This window comes from Xyrauchen texanus, chromosome 41 (genome assembly GCF_025860055.1).
Source record: "Xyrauchen texanus isolate HMW12.3.18 chromosome 41, RBS_HiC_50CHRs, whole genome shotgun sequence".
NCBI classification, from domain to species: Eukaryota; Metazoa; Chordata; class Actinopteri; order Cypriniformes; family Catostomidae; genus Xyrauchen; species Xyrauchen texanus.
This window is the reverse complement of record NC_068316.1, coordinates 15,791,749-15,812,683: the sequence shown is the minus strand read 5'-3', so window position 1 is coordinate 15,812,683 and position 20,935 is coordinate 15,791,749. Positions and strand designations below refer to the sequence as shown.

Sequence of the window (20,935 nt, the reverse complement as noted above, 5' to 3'; positions counted from 1 at the left end):
GATAAATCACTGCCCTTGTTATAAACATCCTCAACTGCTAAAGTGTTGAGAATTTAGGACACTTTAATAAAGTTTTAACCAATGAAGCTTGGCACTGCATTTCTAGGCTATATTACAATGGCTATACGTCTATATTAGTATATCATTGTCAGTATCACACAGTCTCTGGCTTTATATTTACCTATATCTATATGGTTAGAATATAAAAGCTCCTTAAGATAACAACTGCAAGTTTACAGGGTAGATAGATATCAGCATATGTATTAAGCCAGAGCTTAATAGAGTAGAAATATCCATTTGTACGTCCAGGCAGTGTCACCTTTGCAAATATCATGCGGAAAGATCATTTTAGCATATGATTTAACTGCTACACAAAGACATTATTTACTAGCGTTTGAATATTCAATATTTACACCAGTCAATTTGATTCCAGTGTCAAGTTCTGCCTCATGCCTAATGAACTGAGTATCGGTGGTCTTTGGACTAGACTTTAATGCATTATGTGTTAGCAAACACAACGGCAAATTGTTTATTATATCTTATAGCATATCTCTGCACATTATGGTAAACATATGACCGCTCTCATTATTATTCTATTCCAACCCACCTTACGTACGAGTCTTCATGCTGGAGCTTTCACTTTAAAAAAGAAAAACAAAACCAATGTGAGATTCAAAGCGAGTTTATGTGGTTAGAAAGCCGCGAAAGAGAAAATTTTGCAATGTGCGCTCTTGCGCGAGAGAAACAGTAATATATCCGGAAGCCGCGCGCTCTTGCAATACAGTTGTCACGCGCAAAATTGGAGGAATCGCACAAATCCACCTTCCGAAAAAGCTTTGTTTATATTCTCTGGAGTCGCCGATGTCAGTAATCCAAACAGATAGAGCGTTGTGTGATTAAGAAAACTGCAAATTCTCGTCGACTGTGCGCCGTCTAAAGAAGAAAGTTTCCTCTCCTAAAACATTGACTGACGCTCGCTGAGTTTTTCTAAGGAGCCTCAGCGTCAGGAAGCTATGACGCGCGTGCTGGAGACTGTCGGGCTCCATTGAAGTCTGGCGCCCTCGGCTGACTGTGATGCACATCTCCCGACAAATATTCAGTGTACTAGACCTATTTAATGTTTTGGGAAATGTCCTTTTGATTTCCCTAATTATCTTAAATAGCATGACGAACGATTTTATTTCAATAATCATGACCATCAGCCAATGTATCTTGCTTTTTTGCTAACTTTCATGAACATAAATGTAAATTTACTTCTAAATCCCCCAGCTTTGTGGTGTTAATGAGTGAAATCAGAAAGTACATTGACCATATTATAGATTATTTTAATTGCCATATTATAGACCGACACACACGCACGCACACATACACACTCACCGATCAGCCACAACATTAAAACCACATGGCACCGGCCTAATATTGTGTAGGCCCCCCTCGTGCGGCCAAAACAGCACCAACCCGCATCTCAGAATAGTATTGAGAGATTATATTCTTCTCACCACATTTGTACAGAGCGGTTATCTGAGTTACTGTAGACTTTGTCAGCTCTTCAAACCAGTCTGGCCATTCTCTGTTGACCTCTCTCATCAACAAGGCATTTCCATATTTTTTTCCTTGTTTTTGGCACCATTCGGAGTAAATTCTAAAGACTGTTGTGTGTAAAAATCACAGGAGATCAGCAGTTACAGAAATCTCAAACAAGCCCATCTTGCACCAAACATCATCCATACGATTATCTAATCAGCCAATCATTTTCAAATCTTTTCAAACTAAAAGATCACATTTTAATCTGTTCAAATAGTATAACAGAAAATATACAAGTAAACAAACTTACAATAATTAACATGTATTAGGAAAGAAAGAAAAAAATGGAAAGTACAATTTTGGTAACTCTTTACAATAAGGTTAATTGTTTAACATTAGTTATAATGAACAAACAATTAACAATATAATGTTCACAGTTAATAAAATACAATTGTTCATTTAATCATAGTGCATTAACTATTGTTAACAAACATTTTGTATATTTGTATATGTTGAAATTAACATTAACTAAGATTAATAAATGGTGTAAAAATATTCTTAATATTTTGTGTTCTTTAAAGATATGGTTTGATTGTAGTTTTGCTTGATTTATAAAAAAAAAAATGTTAGTGTGTTTTTGTGAATGAATGTGAAATTGGGAAAATAGCAATGAAGCTTCCAGGACGTGCTGAGTGACTCCAATCAGGCTTCCTAAGCAACCAATTGGCCCGGTTGCTATAGGGCAGAGTAACGATGGGTTAACCTCGTCGTGGTCGCTTTAATGTGGTTCTCGCTCTCGGTGGGGAACGTGGTGAGTTGTACATGGTTACCGCGGAGAATAGTGTGAAGCCTCCATACACAGGCCTCTGCAGTAACCACAAGCCAAATGCAATGCACGTTTGACTGCCTCAGATGCGGAGGCAACTAAGATCCGTCCTCCGCCACCCGGATTGAGTCGAGTCACCATGAGGAGGACTACGCCCGTTTCACACATACTCCGTTTGCAGTGCGTATTTTTTTTCCGTACCCATGTTAACAGGTTAGAGCTTTTACACTGCACGCGGATGCAGTCCGTCGATCCGTTCCAGTTGCGGTGCGTATACAGCAGTGCAGCGATCGTTTCCGCACCGAGTCTATTTTTGCTGTGCTGCACGGCACTGAATTAAAGTGGCAGCGCATTGTTCACATTAAAATAGACATGGATTGACAAGAAACTGTCATCATTTCATCATATAGGCCTACGCATAATTTCAGTTAATGTGTTCTACAGTTACTAAATTACAGGGTCAAGAAAAACAAAAAAGAATGATTATAGTCCCAAAAGTTGCAAAATGCCATCCTATATGATTTCTTACCCTAAAAAAAAGACAGAGTGAACCCAAATGCGTCTCATTCTTCTCCTTCTTAGCAACAGATATAGCGCGATAGCTTTTCTTCAACTCGAACTACATGTAAAACAAAGATTCACAATGATTAAAATGAATTTTTATACTGTTTCAATGCCTTAAACAATCTCAAATTTAACGTTCCTTACACATTTTTGATTTTGTGGCACACAGAAACTGCGAATCAGTAGCGCACTGCAAGCGCAACATATGTGAAAGCACTGTAGCGCGTGCTGCTCCTGTACCGTATACGCACTGCACACGGAGTATGTGTGAAATGGGCGTTAGAGCGCATTGGGAATTGGGCGTGCCAAAATTTGGGAGAAAAAAACCTTGTTTTGCTAATGCTATAAAAATAGTACATCCTTAAAAAAATCAAAAAACGTTCTGTAATAATATTACAAAAGTCTACCCAAAACAACGAAAAGGACAGTCCCAAAAATGTGTCTCTGTATCAATTTTAAACTTATTAAGTTTACTTTTGGTGGGTATTCATATAAGTACTTCATTTCCCAGAATTCCCTGAGATGACGTCAGAACACCTCATCCAATAATATCCAGTATAGAGTGCCGAAGTTATGACGTCACTTTGTAGGCCAAAACGCGGACGTGAGTTAGCATTTAGCACATCCGGTTCCCTCGCCCTAAAGTCTATGGGTTTTTGCTAAATCGCCTGAAATGAGGTCTGTGGTTAACAAAGCCTCTAAATATTTTCACGTTTTGATCTATGAAATAAAACACACCAGTTATAACCTGCTTGTGGTTTTTTAAACTTTATTGTGTCTTAAAAACGGTGATTGCTAACAAGTTGCTAAAAGGGACTACATCCTTTGGCGGGGACTTTAGACGTCATCATGACAAATAGGAAATCTCTCACTAGCCCGCGTTTCAGCCTCACGTTCTTAGAAGTTTACCTTAGGCTTGTTTGAGATGAGCAAAATCTGCGCAGAACCGATCACCGGTGATCAGCGCGTAATGCATGCCGGTTAGAAATGTGTCCGAGAGCAGTCCGCCTTGCTCTGATGTCATGCTGACGTATGTCAAAAAACACTCGCGAGCGCAAGGCGCACGTGTCGGATTCTGCAGTCGCGCGCAGTCAGTGTTGCCAACTATTTTCAATGGAAAGTAGCTAAAGCCTGCTCGAAAAGTAGCTAAATGTCGCCAGATGACGTCATACGTCATTAGCATATTAATGACGTCATCGCGTCGTATTTGCATTCTGCCTAATTTGTCGGTACTGTAGCCTACTTCAGTTTATAATAACGGTTATCTCCCCTAAACCCTGCTCATACTGTTTTTATATAAGTATATAGCCGAATGTCCAGTAAAACGGTTCTCAATTACATATTTTCTGTTAGACAACGGAACGGAATGGAACAGCTAACGTTACGTGTTTATGAGTTTGAAGAAGGTTTATTGTTGTGTTTGGATAAGTAAAATGTATAGAGTCTGTAAATATACGATCTGAAGTCGGAGAGTTCAGAAACCGAACCGGAATGAACTAAAACTCTGATTAGTAGTGAATATAAGCGCATGCCAAGAAAAAACGGTCAAATTAAATGTTTTGAATTAAAACAAAGGAGAAGGCAGCTGCTATGTGATCACTGATTGGGTCCTGCTAACACAGCGTGCACATGCGCAGCTCATTCATGTCTATGTCCGTTGGCGTGCAGTCAACGGAATGTGCTGCTCCTCTCAGCCGCTCACTGAACAGAGCAGACGCAGCGGGGAAGTAAGACCTCACGCTTGCAGTACTGGCGATATTTGGAATTTGGAAAGTTGCTAAGGTTTGTCCAAAAAGTTGCTAGATTTGTCGCTAGTTGCTTTTTTGAAAAAATGTCGCTAAAGGGGTCTGAAAAGTCGCTAAAAATAGCGACAAAGTCGCTAAGTTGGCAACAATGCGCGCAGTTGCTCTCCACCGACTGCGCTGATCAAAAGCATGATGGGAAACGACTTGCTGACGACACAACTTAATGCTCATTGGCTGCGATTGTCAGCTGATATTTTTTTCCCTTAATTCTAAGAAGTCCATTACCTATAGCCTAATACTATTTACTTTTTCTATAGTACTTTATTAGTAATTAGTACATGTGCTTTATTTATCCTTTTATTTTTATTTTCTTGGTTTTAAGTCCTGTTTGTTGTAATTTTCTCTTTATTGTATTGTATGCTTGTGTTAATTTTGTACATTGACATTTTTGTACCACATTATTCCATTAAATAAATTAGTCAATCCATCAATACATGCATACATACATCTAATGTGACGGTTTTACAATTAGGCCTCATGTTTGTGTGTTTTTATCTGATATCTTTATCTGGGTATGTCTTATTCCTGGAGTGCAGTAAACCCACACATGCATGCTAATTTCTTAATTTAGAATGTGTTTTTGTTTCATATTATTTTTGAATAATAATTTGCTGTACACACTTTTCCTAATCATTAAACATGAAATTCAAACTTACATTAAGGTGACAAACAATTGTGTAATATATTTATATAGAATATTTTTCATGTAAAAAGGGATAGTTCACCCAAATATTTTTTTTTCTTTGGGTAAACTATCCCTTAAGTAGGATACACATCATTAGGTTAATCAGCTGTGCCATATCCCACTCTGAAATGTTTAACCCATAATTAGGGATAACAATGTAAACAGCATCTGTATGCTCAACATTTCTCATTATGGCTTTGATTATAAGAGGCACCCACAAAGTTAACAATTGTAGCAAGATGGAGAATGTGTTATTAACACTATCAGACTCCCAGGGAGCAATAACATTAACAGTAAGCAAAGAAATTGCTGAGACAATAAAGAATGGTGAGGAAAAAAAACAACAATTTGGATGCTTGATGATGGAATTAATTTAATTTTATTGATTTAAATTCCTTTTTACAGATAAAAAAATATGCAGCATATATAATGCAACAAGTGAGAAATGCAGAACAGAAACAAGGTAAGGCATTTTAAGTAATGAGCACTGTTCACTTTCGGTGATTCTCCTCATCATAACCATCTTCGTGTAAAAACAGTGGTATTTCAATTGCATCCACTTCGTCTGCGATCTCTTCCATTGCTGACGTTTGCAGTCCACAACACGGCGAGATTCAGGAAGTGTCCGGCTTGCCTGCACTTTTTTCACTCCTCCCCTCACTGCAGCCGCCTACTCTCACCTACATTTCAGGCGAGGCAAGGCGCATCTCAAACAAGCCTATTTTCATCTCTCCCTAGTTTTATTATCGAGACTCGATAAACCTTGTCCCTCATGCTGGCCCTTACAATACCGGCAAGTAAACCAGCAGCTAATCTGCACTGTTCTACATGTCCAGATTTATAGTGGTTCTCTCCTCGATCTATGGTTTTTCTATCGTCTAAGAAAAAGGACATAAGATTGGAAATTGATACGGCCATAGCTAACGTTAGTGCTTATGAGATGGTAAAATCGCGGGGATTTTTTTCTGGCGAATTAGCAAATGGTATGCAAACATACAATCAAACATAAGTGAAAGATAATCGTTAAAGTTTATTTGGGGCACAATGATCAGGCATAATAATCTTAATCACAAAGAAAATAATATTAAGGTTTATATAAACTAACAAAATAATAAACGAATAAATAAAACCATTAACAAAAGATTTAAAAAAAAATCTCAGAGAGACACGCATAAACAAAAGTAGTTTCTAACATTTTTGGAAAAAACGAATGGGCAATATTTCTCATGAAAAAGTGGATAAGTGTTCATACACATGGCAGATCATAATGAGCGAGCGTGTTTTTTAAATAAAGTTTGAGGAAGCTTGATGATGACGTTGATCCGCGACCATGGTGTGCTGTAGTCCGTTTATAGCCTACCGTTAGCATTTTATATCTGACGGCTTTATTTAGGCTTCAAAATGTATACATTTTGGATTAACTTGTAAATATTATCTTGATAGACAAAACGTGTAAGGGTCACAACTCTTTGTTGAACACAGATCTTATTTTTTGCGATTTTCCAAAAGTCTATGGGGAAAATGCATAGCTTTTCGATCGAGGGAACCCATGCGCCGCTAACTTCAGAATTGTCCTACAAAGTGACGTCATAACTTCGAAGTAGCAGTGTTCACCAGGAAGTATCATCAGTAATGTAGAGCATAGTTCATACTTCTGATCCGTCTATGTCTATATCAATTCCCATTTTTCATTTTATTCTTTCGTGTTCTCATTTTGACACTAACGATGCACAGAGTGCAAGTGTTGTCTGGACATCTATCCTCACATTGCCATGTTGCTGATCCGAGTGATATCGTTCATGAATTACGAACAGCAATCGGCCGGGCGAAAAGAGGATCTTTTAAAGTGGGATGTCGTTCAGCTTGATTTCTTCTGCCTTGCAGAAAATCACAGCATTACATAATAAGTCTGATCTCATCTGACTGTTCAAAAATCCCACCCAGCTAACAAAAAACGTCCCCAGAACGTTCCCTGAACGTCTTCGTGTAGGGTTCTTTAAACATTCGCAGGACGTCGTGGGGGACGTTCGCGGGACGTTCGCAGGACTTCGCGGGGGACCTTCACGGGACGTTAGAAAACTTTCGGGGACCTTTACGGAACGTTCACTAGAAGTCCTTTTAACATCTTAACATCCTTTTATAGTGTAGCATTAGTCTGATAACACAAAATTGAACAACCAAGGAACAAACACACAACAAGGAAAAACACACAAATTCCGAATATCAGGACACAAAAATACTTTTATTTCCATAAATAAAAAAGAGCGTGTGTGTGTGTGTGTTTGCGTGTCCAGTTGCCAAGTTTCCATGTTGAAACGCGTTACTCCTCCACATCTGATTCCACCCGTAAGCTTGGAACCTAAAACAAAGTAACAAAATTTAAACCTTTAGGTTTTATCTTAAATACAGCTAGTTTTCTATAATTTAAATATTTTTAAATGGGCTACAGAGGATCATTGTGCCCTAGGCTAGAAGTGATTTTATTCAAGAACACATTGTGCGGTTATACTTTGTTTTACGGTGTCATTGACAGTGTAATTATATATTTAAGTAATATTATACATGTAGGCTACTTACTATAGAGTTAGGATAGGATTAGGGTTTGGTTGAGGGTTAGTTGCATGTAATTATGCATAATTATGCTATTGTAAGTAGGCTACATGTAACAAGGACACTGTAAAATAAAGTGTTACCGCATCGTACCCACTGTCTTTTTGCATACACACACGACACAAGCACAGCGTCATAGAGATGTATGAATTCGGGAAGTCTCCTGGTACTGAGTACAAATTCATGCATTCATTCTGCGTGCTCTTTATACACATAAATGACCTTTTACTTGCCGATACACACCTTTTTTAGTATAAAGCCTACGCGCTTTTTTAGGCTAGGATAGGCTACACACTCAATAATTTAGTTTGCAAAATAAGTCATCTTCAAAAATGCTTAAAGATCATACAATTTTAACTTATTTCATATATCATATTAACAATGACAACAGGTCTATATTTGCCAAGTAGCAAGACATGCTTAAATATGCAAACATTATATTTGATTAGACACATGGCAATTCACCGAATCATCTTGCTCAAACACTTTTGGAGCACCCATGCAGGTGAAAAAGACGTAGACATATACTAAATGTATTAAAAATGTACTTTAGTATGTTTTTAGTAAAATAAACTTTTTGCCAGGGTTGATATTGTCCCCACCACCTTTTAAAACATCTCGCGGCACGGATTGTAGGCTACCAATAAAAATAAATAATTGTATGTACTGCAGCCTACTGTACTGTACCATGTACGGGAGTGGGGGGATTTGGTGGTGTAAATATATTTATTCTGAAGCAATATTTTCAGATTTGACACGCTTAAATCTTCATATTTGTGATATTTACCCCAGTGTGTTATTTATTTTTATTAAGACAACTTTACGTTATTAAATGTATGTATCATCTTTCATGTCAAATTGTTACATTTGATCAATAAATTCAGTTATAATAATAAGAGGGCTGTTACCCATTACATTAAATAATTCACACTGCAAAATTAGACGACGTTTAACCTTGTTTTTTCACTGTGTTCACATATTAGATGGAGAAATAATTACAGAGGGATTTATGGATATCTGCTTTTGTTATCCTGTAAATCAGAATATACTGTCTATGAATATGTTGCCCATACCTCTCTATCATTTATCAATCTTTTACTTCTCACTAATTTAGACTTTTGTTTCCACAGGTGGGAATGCTGTCCTCCATTGGTTGAAGAGATACCAAAAACATCATAACCAACCATGGCCATTATGGCTCGTAAGTATTATATATAGATGCCTTTCACTTTACCTAATCACCACTCTCGCATTCATTACTCACTACTCTATGAAGGTAAAAAAGTATCAACACCCTAGAGCACGTAGATGTGAATTTGAGAACTTGTACAAGAAATAATCATATTACGTGAACATTTACACTTGCAACTCAGGGACGGTGAGAGAGAAGGGGTGGCAGGGTGTTCAAAGCAATGTGTTTAATTGTACGTTAAGCATCTCCCTCCCACTGAAAACGCTTAATAGACCAACAGTTATTAAAAAAAAACACACAATTCGTTATACATTATTAATAAAACAAAGGCACCAGGTTTATTTGCACTGAACACAAATTTGCTTTCTTTCGTCATATTCTGTGCTCATCTGCTTTTCTGTAGAATGCATTATTAGTATGGTGTTTACTGAGTTTGATAATATCATTTATTTCTTTATATATCAGTCTAATGCATTAAGCCATGTTAGCGTCTCAGAGCGTCTTGAAATTGTAGTGACAGATTTGAGAAGTGCCTAATTGAGGTTGTACTGCGATTAAAGGCAAATATATATATTACAAGTTTGTGACTGTCATTGTATTTCTGTGAATGGCATTTTTCACATTTGTGACTAGTCTGCAGCTTCAAATTCAGAATATAGTTGTTTTTTTTTGTCTTTTGTCTGCGAGTGCAAATTTCAACATTCAACTTCAGATTTTAATTTGACAGGTTTTCACATTGGAGCTGTGAGTGTAAATGTTCACGTACAAGTATGAATATTTATTGTACAAGTTCTCAAATTCACATCTACGTGCTCTCCAGTGTTAATAATCTTTTAAAAGTAAGCCTACTTATATTGTGAGTTTTTGGACAAAATCCTCTTACCTGAACATTTTTCTTTGCTTTCTCACGATGTGGAGCATGCTTAAGGGTCACGGCTATCATGTCTTCCACACTCTGGATCTTGTGGTGTGGATACACCTTACTGCAGGCACCTTCAAGTTATAGTTCACAGTAAGTATAACTAGATCACAGACACATGTAGAAAGTATTATTCTCGATAGTACTAAAAATCCATCATGTTCTCATAACAGATCATTTTCCACTTATATATTTATATGCTAAGTTTGAATGAATATTTCAATCAAAGAGAATTAATCTATCACATTCAACTTGCGCTTTTTGCAATCTTGGAGACAGGATCTCTTGAGTAATGTTTTGAACTTACGTATGATCGCATCATTGATCAGCAGTTGCTGAAATGCCCGTTTTCCTTTTCTCCCTTTGTAGCTGTATTCAGCCCAAAGGGAATTCTCTCCGATTTTTTTAGCATTCTTCTAATGCCATCCCCCAAACTGCCTGCACTCTGAAGACAAAGATATCGAATCTACATACAAACAACAACAATCAGTTATCAAAGAACAGTGCCAAGAAATTGCAGCATAACATAAAACAGCATTTGTTTCAGCACATACAATCTTCTTGCGAAACTCAACAGCTTTCAGCTTTTCGCACAGCTCTTCCAATTCCTCCACTGACTTGCAAGGCTCCTCTAGCACCTCGAATAGGTCCAAGGCAGAGGTGCTTTGCTGGTTTACCCTCTGCTGGTTTACAGACTGCAGTCCAATAGCTGTTTTAATATCGGCATGGATTTGGTCAAGTTTCAGCAGTATTCTCCTCTCCAAGCCATCAAATAGCTGAGAGATATCTGTGAAAATATTGTGAAAACATTGTCTCTCTCTCTCTCTGATTTTTTATCTCAATTTTAGTAATTATAGCCATTCAGCATTACAGTATAATTAAAATCTATCAATTTTAACATTTATTTAATAAATGCTTCAAATAACACTATTGTAATCAATGCAACAAAAAAGGCCTATGCCCTTCAAAATATTATATATTATATATATATATATATATATTATAGCAAATGTCAAAAAGACAGATTAAACAGAGCTGATTCATATTAAAGAAAGTATGACTGTTAGAATCACAATGCTTGTACATATCTATCCAGGTCATCTGTATATATGTGTATAAAGTCTTTCTTCGTACCTTGAATCTGCTGGCTTGTAGAACTGGACTGTGGTTGGAGTGTTGAAGCAGATTGAACTGTAACCACATCAATCAAAAAGTCAATCAAAAAGTTTCAATGTTACAATGCAGAAGTTTTCTGTTATCCTGCTCACCTAGGCTTCATTTATTTGATCAATGTGAAAGTCGAAACCGTTATAATGTGAATTATTACTACATTTTTTGTACTGTAAATGTAAATTACTAAATGCAGTTTAATTACTAAATACATTTATGTGACGGCAAAGCTGAATTAGTATAGTCTTCATGATCCTTCAGAAATCATTAATATGCTGATTTGCTGCTCAAGAAGCATTTATTATTATGAATGTTGTAAAGAGTTGTGTTGCTGTTTTATTTCATTTAGTTTTAAAAAAGTCCCAACCTTAAACTTCTTTCTATAATTACTCAGTTACTGAAAAATTAAAACTCAAAATGTACTCACAGGAAGGAGCATTGGGCAACATCAAATGAGATTGTTTTTGTTTTTTTCTTTTTGGCTGCAGCTCCTCATCTAAGGTAAAAAAAAAAAAAAAGAACTGAGTGAAAAAGACATAACATTGTTTAAACCTATAAAAACTAAATAACAGTGGTCTTACCTTCATCAGTCTCAACAGCTGAAAAAAAAAAACAGTGACAGCAATCATGTAGGCAATATTGACTTCTCTTCATATATATATATTTTAAGTGACATTAATTTTCTACTTACACTCAAGTGTAGCCCGAGAACTGCTTGACACACTTGACCACTTGACCATGGCTTTGGCAGGAGCATCGCAGGTAATGCATCTCAGTTGGATGTTTAAATGTTTGCCTTCCCAGGTCAGACCATTCTGCATTAGTTCTGCCAATTCCTGAACTGTGTCACTAATAAAGTCTTGTGTTTTAGGTTTGGATGCAGCAGTGGTGAGGCAGAGGGGGAAAATACATGCTGGTGACAAATTAATAGAACAAAGAACTGGCCAGAGGGACAAGTCTGAGCTTTTAAATAATGGTAGCCCATCAACATTTAAGGAGAGGTCCAGTGACTGCAGATGGTCTGTCACAGCTGCAGGATATCTGCTCAGATGCTTTGAGAGCTGATCTGCCACATTGAACTGTACACTCTCAACAGCATCTTTGGTAGTAAGTTCATAATGCTTCTCATTTGCAAAGAGTGTCCTTGCAGTATAGGGGAGTTCTGCATGCCCATGTATTTTGAGGATGTTTAAGAGAGCATCCACAGCATTATGTTTAACTTGAAACTTGCATGCCCATTTTGAAAGTTCTTCCTTGAGAGTAGTTGTATCTTGTTCGCTATCAGAACTTGACAGGGCTGGATCTATAAACATGCTAAAATTTTCCTCCTCAAAGAGCTGGTTGTGACTGTCACTATCAGCAGTGCTGGCCGTCTCAATTGCACTGATCGTTTCCTTGTTGGCTGCTGCCTTTTGTGCCCTTGACACTCTAGCCCAGATTTTATTGTACTGCCTCTTACGCTCTATTGATGTCATCCATCTACTGTACTGGTGTCTCTGCCAATAATTCAATAAATTACGTTTATCAGTACATTTCCAGATTTAATCTGTTTTTCCCTTAAACTATCAGCCATATAACTTGATTGGTACTGAACTTACCTTTTGGAGGACATACTGGCCAGAAGTACAAAGGCTGAGAAAACAGAAATAAACAATTAAATAAATACACACACACACACACAATACATATACACACACATATATATATATATACATATATATATATATATATATATATATATATACATACATAACTATTTCAAACAAGATCAATTAAAAGATGTAGCCACACTGTTGGCTGTTTTTAACATCATAATACTTAATATTGTTTATATCAAATTTAATTGTTATTTTTTGTGATGTATGGCATAAAAACTTAGTCATACATAACACATGGTTTTGTTCTCAGGTAAACAATTTGTAAATTGTTCATAGTTTGATTTTTCAATGTTTAAAAGTTATATTTAAATATACATTTAAATTTAATTAATTTGAATGTATAATGTAAGCTATACAGATTTAAAGATAATTCCAAAAAGATATGCATTATTTATACATAAATTCAGACTAAATCAATGGTCTGCTCAGTCTACAGCTGTGACCTTAGGAATAAGTTCATGAATCCACGTCTTTCTACAAACACGGGAGGTGAATTATTATTCTGATTTGGCCCAAAAGCTACTTGCAGTGGTTATTGTTTTTAAGGTCCACTTGAATCATTACTTTCCAGTGTGTTTGCACCATAGACTGTAAAACAGTTTATAAGATAGAAATAACTCTAATTTTAATTAAACTCCAGTACAATAGGTGGCGGCATGCATTTAGTGTGCTGCCCGCCAGTAAACCCATGTGATGAACAGGAAGTTGTAGGGCCATATCCGCCTATGATATGCACACATCACGGCAGGCAGACGAGTCGCTGGAAGACTGCGGGTAAAATATTTTGCCTAATTTGAACGTTAAAATGTGTTTAATCGTGACTACAGTAACTTTGTTTTTCTTCTATACAATAACGTTAATCTTTTGACAGATTAAAGTTATTCGTCACTAGCTAAGGATGCATGATCTTGTGCACATCGCTCGCGCTAGCTGTAACTGTATCTCGCGCACTTCGCTCGCGCTAGCTGTAACTGTATCTCGCGCACTTCACGCAGCGTATCTTATATGTATGTACGGTTAATATATATTAATACACGTAAGTTACTTACCTCAAATTTAACTTTATTTCCACTGGTTTCGCGAAGAAAGTGGTGTAATGGACCTGCGACGTACTATGAAAGCTAAAATCCACTAAAATATGATAACTAATGTAACGTTACCTATGATATGAACGCGAATACGATATGAAAAATCAAACAAATAAGTAACTTATAGCTATAAACCTCGTATAAACTAACTAATCCTATTCACAAACACGTATGAACAGCATATATATACACACAACTTAACTAACGTCAATTAAGCTACGAAAACTACCTATCTAATTATCAAACTGTACACTATAACTAATATAAATACTATATATGATAACTATAACTTAACCTATGATGAAATCTAAATGAATCAACTAACTTATCTAACAATTAACTACAAAATACACGCAATTTATGAAAAAAATACGAAAATCAATAGGAGCTCGTCTATATCCACCACTGTCTTTCACCAACAAACGTTAATTCCGTTATGTCAGTTATAAGTATCTCTCGCGAGGTGCATTCAAATTTGTGTATTCAAATGTATTTTATCCCCTCTCTTAGTCAAAGCTATAGGTCAGGACATAGCTTTTGGTTTGGCTGAATTTTAATTGTGACAATTCATCAGTGCTAGTGTTTTTTTTTTTTTTTTCTTCTTCTTCTTTCCCTATTAAAGGGAAGTTTGTTGCTTTTTATTCCAGACTCAACCTTTTTGTAAACCCACAGATGACTATTGTAATAATAATGGAGGATTGTGGTACAAGAGAGCATTTACACTTAACCTAACAATTAATGCCTATTAATCTAATTTGTTTCTGTGTTCCAGTCCCTGGTGTCATAGTTTACTTCCTGGAGGAGGATGCTTTAGGTAAGCAAATTCAAATGACACCACTACCTGAAACGTTTGCTTTCTTACTATTTTAATAACATATTAGGGCTGCATGGGTTAGGGTTGTGCCGATGGACGATATCATCGTCCATCGTGATGGCTGACCAACATCACGATGTAGAGCCACCATCGTGATTCCACGCCCCCTTTTGCGAGTCTTGCTAGTGTGACTCACTAATCCTAGTCTCTTCTATAGTTAACCTAAAAACTTTGCAGGGATTGCTCTGTAAATTAAATTGAGAATATAACTAATGCATATATGCTATTTTAAATACTGTAGTATATGCCAGAGGCGTGGCGTGTAGTCTGTGAAAATACCGTGTCAGGCAGGCTACACAAATATTGATCTTGACATTGTTAGCTTCTTGTCTTTTTTTACATGCCTTACACTGTACATTTAGATTAAAATATTTTATGTTGTAGGCTACAAGAAAATAGCCTTTATTAATTAATTATTAGTAGTTGTAGTGTCTCAGAAAATCTTGCTCATTGTCACATAGAGCTATGTACTCTTTTATACACTGAAGCGGCAGTTTAAGATAAACCCAGACCAGCGAACGTCAAATAACTTTTGTCTGAAAGTGGTCATATGAACTACACAAATGAACGTTTAAAAAATAATATGCAAAATCGAATAGCTCCATAGCGGATGGCGAAAAATGCGTAAAGAAGTCTAATATCTTTCACCATAGACCATGTTTAAATTTCGATGTTTCTGGCCAGAAATACCAACATATTCACTTTATCTGGTTTTAATAAGCTGCGGTTAGAGTAACTACACTACCGCTGTGCTGAAGACCAGCTCTGATGGAGTACTGGTAGCACATATGCACAGATATTTCCGTGCTAATCTTGCCATGAGCGGAAACCTTTTGTCGTTCGTTTTCCACCAAATCAGCGGGTCCTCTTCCCCATCAATGGCCATTTCCTGCAGGTACATGGTCATTTCTGCCTCGACCTTTTGCTCATCATTGAGTATATAGTTTTTAAGTGGAAAATAGTATTTATGTAAAGAGATTAAAATAAAAAGTGCACAACTCTTAAGTGAAAGCTAAAAAAAAAATGCTTCACGTGTCGTGCAACCTACTGATAAAGCGCCGACGAGTCATTAGTTGGGTTAGTAAAAGAACGAAATAATAATTTTAAATATGTTTTTTGAAAATGATATGAAATTATATAATCCCGCCACGCCCCGCCCCACCCCACCGACGATATCATCGTCCATCGCGATGTTTTACTGTCAACATCGTCAACTGCCAATTTAGGGGACATCGCCCAACACTAGCAAGGGTATTATGTATCTGTGTGAAACAAATGGAAATGGGGTGTTCAATACGAAACATGAATTTATTAAAAATCTTAGCATTTGTTTTAACACCAGGGCTTGACATTAACACCCGCTTTGGCGGGTTGAATTTTATATACCTTACATTTTTCAATTGTAGTGTTTTAAAAAGGCATCTGTAATAATAAAACTAAGTGCAATCTAGTGTTGGCAGTAATATTGATTTTTCGATACATATTGATACTGAAATATCTGAAACTCTCTCGCAGAATAGATACAAACGATACCAGCTGCGTGTTCTCGCTCTTTAATCTCTCCGACTGCGAGTTGACACCCCAACCCTTTACTCACTCATTTAATTTGCTTCGGATTAATATTGTTGGTGGTACAGGGCTTGAATTCTGGCGAGGGATTGCGCGTATTAAGCAAAATTTTACTCATTCCTGCAGATTTTGTGCTCACACCCAAAGTGCACAAAGTATATTGGCTATACAACACAGTATAATGAATCTGTGCATCAGGTCTTAAAGTGACAGTAGCCTAATATACCGGCAGACAAATTATGAGATGCTATTAAAAATATCTATATGGTAGTTATTCCCCCATGGTATAAATTGTGGCCAGTGAAAATGCTGAGTGGCTAGTAATTTTGGAAAACCACTAGCCACAGTGGCTGGTGAGCAAAAAAGTTAATGTCAAACCCTGTTTAACACATATGGGGCTAGGGATGGGACGATTACCGGTTTCACTATAAACCACGATAAAATGTACTGATGGTTAGTATTATCGTTTAAAATTTAATTATCGTTAAAACCGTGTTTGATTATCGCGATTATAATAACTCGCTATAAATCATGTCCACAGTCTGACGCAGTTGTTTATTTTTTTATTCGAGAAGGAATGGCGGAAGGCAGTGAGCGTGATCGGGAGATTTTTCAGCCTTTTAAGAGGACCAAATCTTGAGGTGTGGTCATATTTTGGCTTTTACAAAAGTCCTGAGGGAAACTTAATCGAGGATGGTCACCCTGTCTGCAGAACATGCACAAAAAAGTCGCTGTGATAGGGGGAAACACTTCAAATCTGCCGAACGTCTTGTGTGACCATCACCCTCTGTTGTAACTTATAGCGAACACAAGGCAAGTTAACTTTGACCCCAATACCAAAACTACATCTGGGAAAAAATTGGGCACAAATTGTTACTATGAAATATTTTATCTCACTCACTTGAAATAAACATGAAGTGACTTTCAGCCAAAGATGAACGAACACGTTCAATTAAGAGTGACATTTAAGAGATAATAATGCAACTTTATATATTTATTGTACACTTATTATATCTATTTTTTTTTACCACATAATTAAGTTACAGGGACATATTGAATTGAGATTAATGTTTTAAATCTTAACGTTACCTGTTAAATCCACTTTGTTCAGCGTACAAAACTCATCCAGACAAGATGATCACAACAATATTATCAAACTCTGTAAATAATAAATCATCTTTGATTTCATTTTCAATACAATCAAAAACGGAGACGCAAGAGTCAAGACGGCAAGTTGTATTTGAATGAAATGAGAGTGCGTGATACATGGATGTGCTGGTAATGTGTTGCTATTGACGACGGTCATTATAAGGAAGGAAATGAATCTTGCTTTAAAAAGTGCATAGAGCTGCTTGTTTTATTTGTTGTTTGTAGATTTATTAAATGTAAAACTTTTAAAAATGTTTTCAGTGTGGGCATAAGTTGTTTTTGAACACTTTTCATCTCGTATTGTGATCTCGATTCAAACACCCACGCAATCTTTTTCCATTTCGTCTGTCTATTAAACCTTTGACAAAATCATATCGCAACATTCAAATCTGCCCCGGAGAGAGTTGTCATGAAACGGCTTCAGTATTTTCAATCTCATAGTATCATTATTTCTGTGATGATCCAATAGTTCAAATTATCATAGAAATCATCAATCAGCTCTTGATAGAAACTTGGCGCTTAAAATAATGTAAAAAAAAATAACAATTATCAATTACATTGTTTCGTTACTACGTGGTGACAAGTGACTGTTAAAAAATGTTTTTGTTATTGAAATATTTATTCAAGAGAATGTAGTACTGTATGATGCTTCTGAAATAAGTCAGAAAGTTGTGATGAATTATTTTTGTAAATGTTACTTATCTTATACAGTCTTGTAGAATCGCAATTCTTAAAAAAAAAAACGCAATACATATTGTATCGGCATCGTAATAGTATCAAATAGGGAGATAGGCGTATCGTCCCAGCCCGTCCCAGTATAATGGGTATATATATACCCATTGCTGCGGATATGGCGCTAAATCATACATAAATATAGATTGTTCCATTGTAAAATCTGTTCACTTTGGACCTATACAGATCTGAGATACTATTCTGAAATTATTTGTATTCACACAATGCAGGTCAGACCAATGTGGCCAGGTGAAAAAGACGTACTATTAAAATGTACTTGAGTATGTTTTTAGTACAATACAAATATACTTTAATGCATTTTTAATAAATTTTACTGTACGTCTTTTTCACCTACAATGAGCAATAATTCATTATTTGGTCAACTGTTCTTTAAGGACACTTTTACAGCAGTATTTTTGGTGTTGGACATCACAGAAAAGTGTTGAAATATTTTTTGAAGTACGCAGAACAATTTTTGTCTGTAGTGACAATATTCTTTTTGTAGTTTATAGGCCTACCTTTTACAAAATGTTTCAAATGAACAGTCACATTTATTTATTTTTTATCAAGCTTGTATTCCTGTTTTTTTTTTTTTATATATATATTTGGGCTCTCAGATTATTCAGATTTTTTTTTTAAAATGAGAATCATGTATTTCCACCCATCCATTATTACTTTGCAGCCTGACCAACAGTTTGTCAATTGAAATGATGGGTGTAGAATGTGAAATTGCCGAAGTTTACATGATGATGCATGTCTTACCTGTATCTTTTTCATTTTTCTTCTCCAGCAATTTCAGCATTGGACTTGTTCCCATCTTTTTTGGTCGCCTCTCCTGCACTTGCTGTTTGGAAGTCATTGCTTGCATCTGATTCAGGACCTGTCATTCTGCATTTCTGTTTTCATTCGCTTTGCTTACATTTTGAACCCTTAGCAATAATAAACGTTTTCTATTTGGGCTATAGTTGTACATTCAAGTTTGTTTTTTCTTGATTGAATGTGTTTGTGTGGATATGCAACAATTATTATTTTATAGTACTTCATTGATGGAAATTTGCAAAGATTCTGAATTAAAAAAAACACATTAACATTGTTCTTAATTTTTATTGTCATTGTTTTAATCAGTTAATCTATAACTGCACAATGGTGGATACTTCCACTATTGCCTGATTTTGTGTGCATTGTGATTTAGATTATGCAACACATTAAATTGACCCTAATTAAGTCATATAGTAATGGTGGTGGAAATTATTTAATGAAAACAATTGCATTGTATCATATCTTTTTATTCATTTTAAATAGTGAAATCAGGTTTAGTTGGATCATTGTAATACAATCAGTAAAGGATCAATATTAAGGCCATGTTTTACAGAATATTGAGTAGTATCTAAACCATTCTTAAGAAACATGATTTGTTACATATAAATTATTTTTTTTTATTGGTAAAACCATTTCCACAAATAGACATGTTTTTCCTTATATTACTATGGTTTAATGCATTAAAACCATAGTAATGTAAAAATGCAAAAAAAAAAAAAAACATTACTACGTAATTGGGCGTCCTTGGAATGCCCTCCAGCGAACGTTATAAACCGGACCAAATGCGGACGTCCTCGGAATGTCCCCCAGCGAACGTTATAAACCGGACCAAATGCGGACGTCCTCGGAACGTCCCCCAGCGAACGTTATAAACCGGACCAAATGCGGACGTCCTCGGAATGTCCCCCAGCTAACGTTATGAACCGGACCAAATGCGGACCTAAGTAGACGTTCACAGCAAACGATGTCCGCCTGGCATGAAGCAGAACCAAAGCCAGGAAAAGACCATAACGACCCCATAAACTACCGCCCTACAGCTTAAACCACTTTTTTATGCAAAACAATGTAGAGGATGGTCAATTGCTTATGACCGCATAAACAACGCCCAGTGTGGTTTAAGGAAAGGTCGAAGCACTACAGATCACCTTATTTGTCTTGAAAGCTGTATTCGTGACGCCATTACCAGAAAAGAATCACATAGCTGTCTTCTTTGATTTAGAGAAAGCATATGACACGACATGGAAACATGGCATTTTGCAGGATCTTTGCCAAATGAATTTTAGAGGTCGACTGCCAATCTTTATTGAAAGTACACCTTGTCTAACCTAAACAAGGGCTTGGATTACCTCAAGGAAGTATCAGTACTCTTTTCAGTATTAAAATAAATAGCATTGCAAAAGTGATTGGTTCTGATGTCCTCTGTAGTTTATATGTAGATGATATCTGCATTTGCTACTAGAGCAAGTACATGAATACTATCGAGCAAAAAATCTAATTGAAGATAAACAAAATGCACTCCTAGTCAACACAGAACTGTTTCAAGTTCTCACAAACAAAAACCATCTGTCAGCTCACTACACAATGAACCAGAGCTGTTTATGGATGGAGTCACAATTAAAGTTGTTAAAGAGAACAGGATTCTTGGTATCACTTTTTTTACAACAATCTCTGTTTTATTCCTCACATTAAATCACAAAAAAAAAAAAAAAAAAAAATGTTTTAAAGCTATGAATGTTTTAAAGGGTTTATCC

The 20,935-nt window shown here is 36.2% G+C and overlaps 1 protein-coding gene and 1 long non-coding RNA gene across 2 annotated transcripts in view; one reads left to right on the top strand and one right to left on the bottom strand.

Moving 5' to 3' along the window:
• The window catches only part of LOC127634002 (mitogen-activated protein kinase kinase kinase 3-like), a 58,561-nt gene extending 57,574 nt beyond the window's left edge, over window positions 1-987 (bottom strand). Inside the window, exon 1 of the mRNA XM_052113390.1 lies at window positions 608-987. The gene's annotated coding sequence lies outside the window, so the exon portion shown is untranslated. The remainder of the gene's footprint in view (window positions 1-607) is intronic.
• A 12,689-nt stretch (window positions 988-13,676) lies between these two features.
• Window positions 13,677-19,566, top strand: LOC127634006 (uncharacterized). Its single transcript, XR_007969299.1, has 3 exons — window positions 13,677-13,727; window positions 14,814-14,855; window positions 19,156-19,566. It is a non-coding gene; the product is annotated as an uncharacterized LOC127634006 (long non-coding RNA).
• Window positions 19,567-20,935: the final 1,369 nt, after the last annotated feature.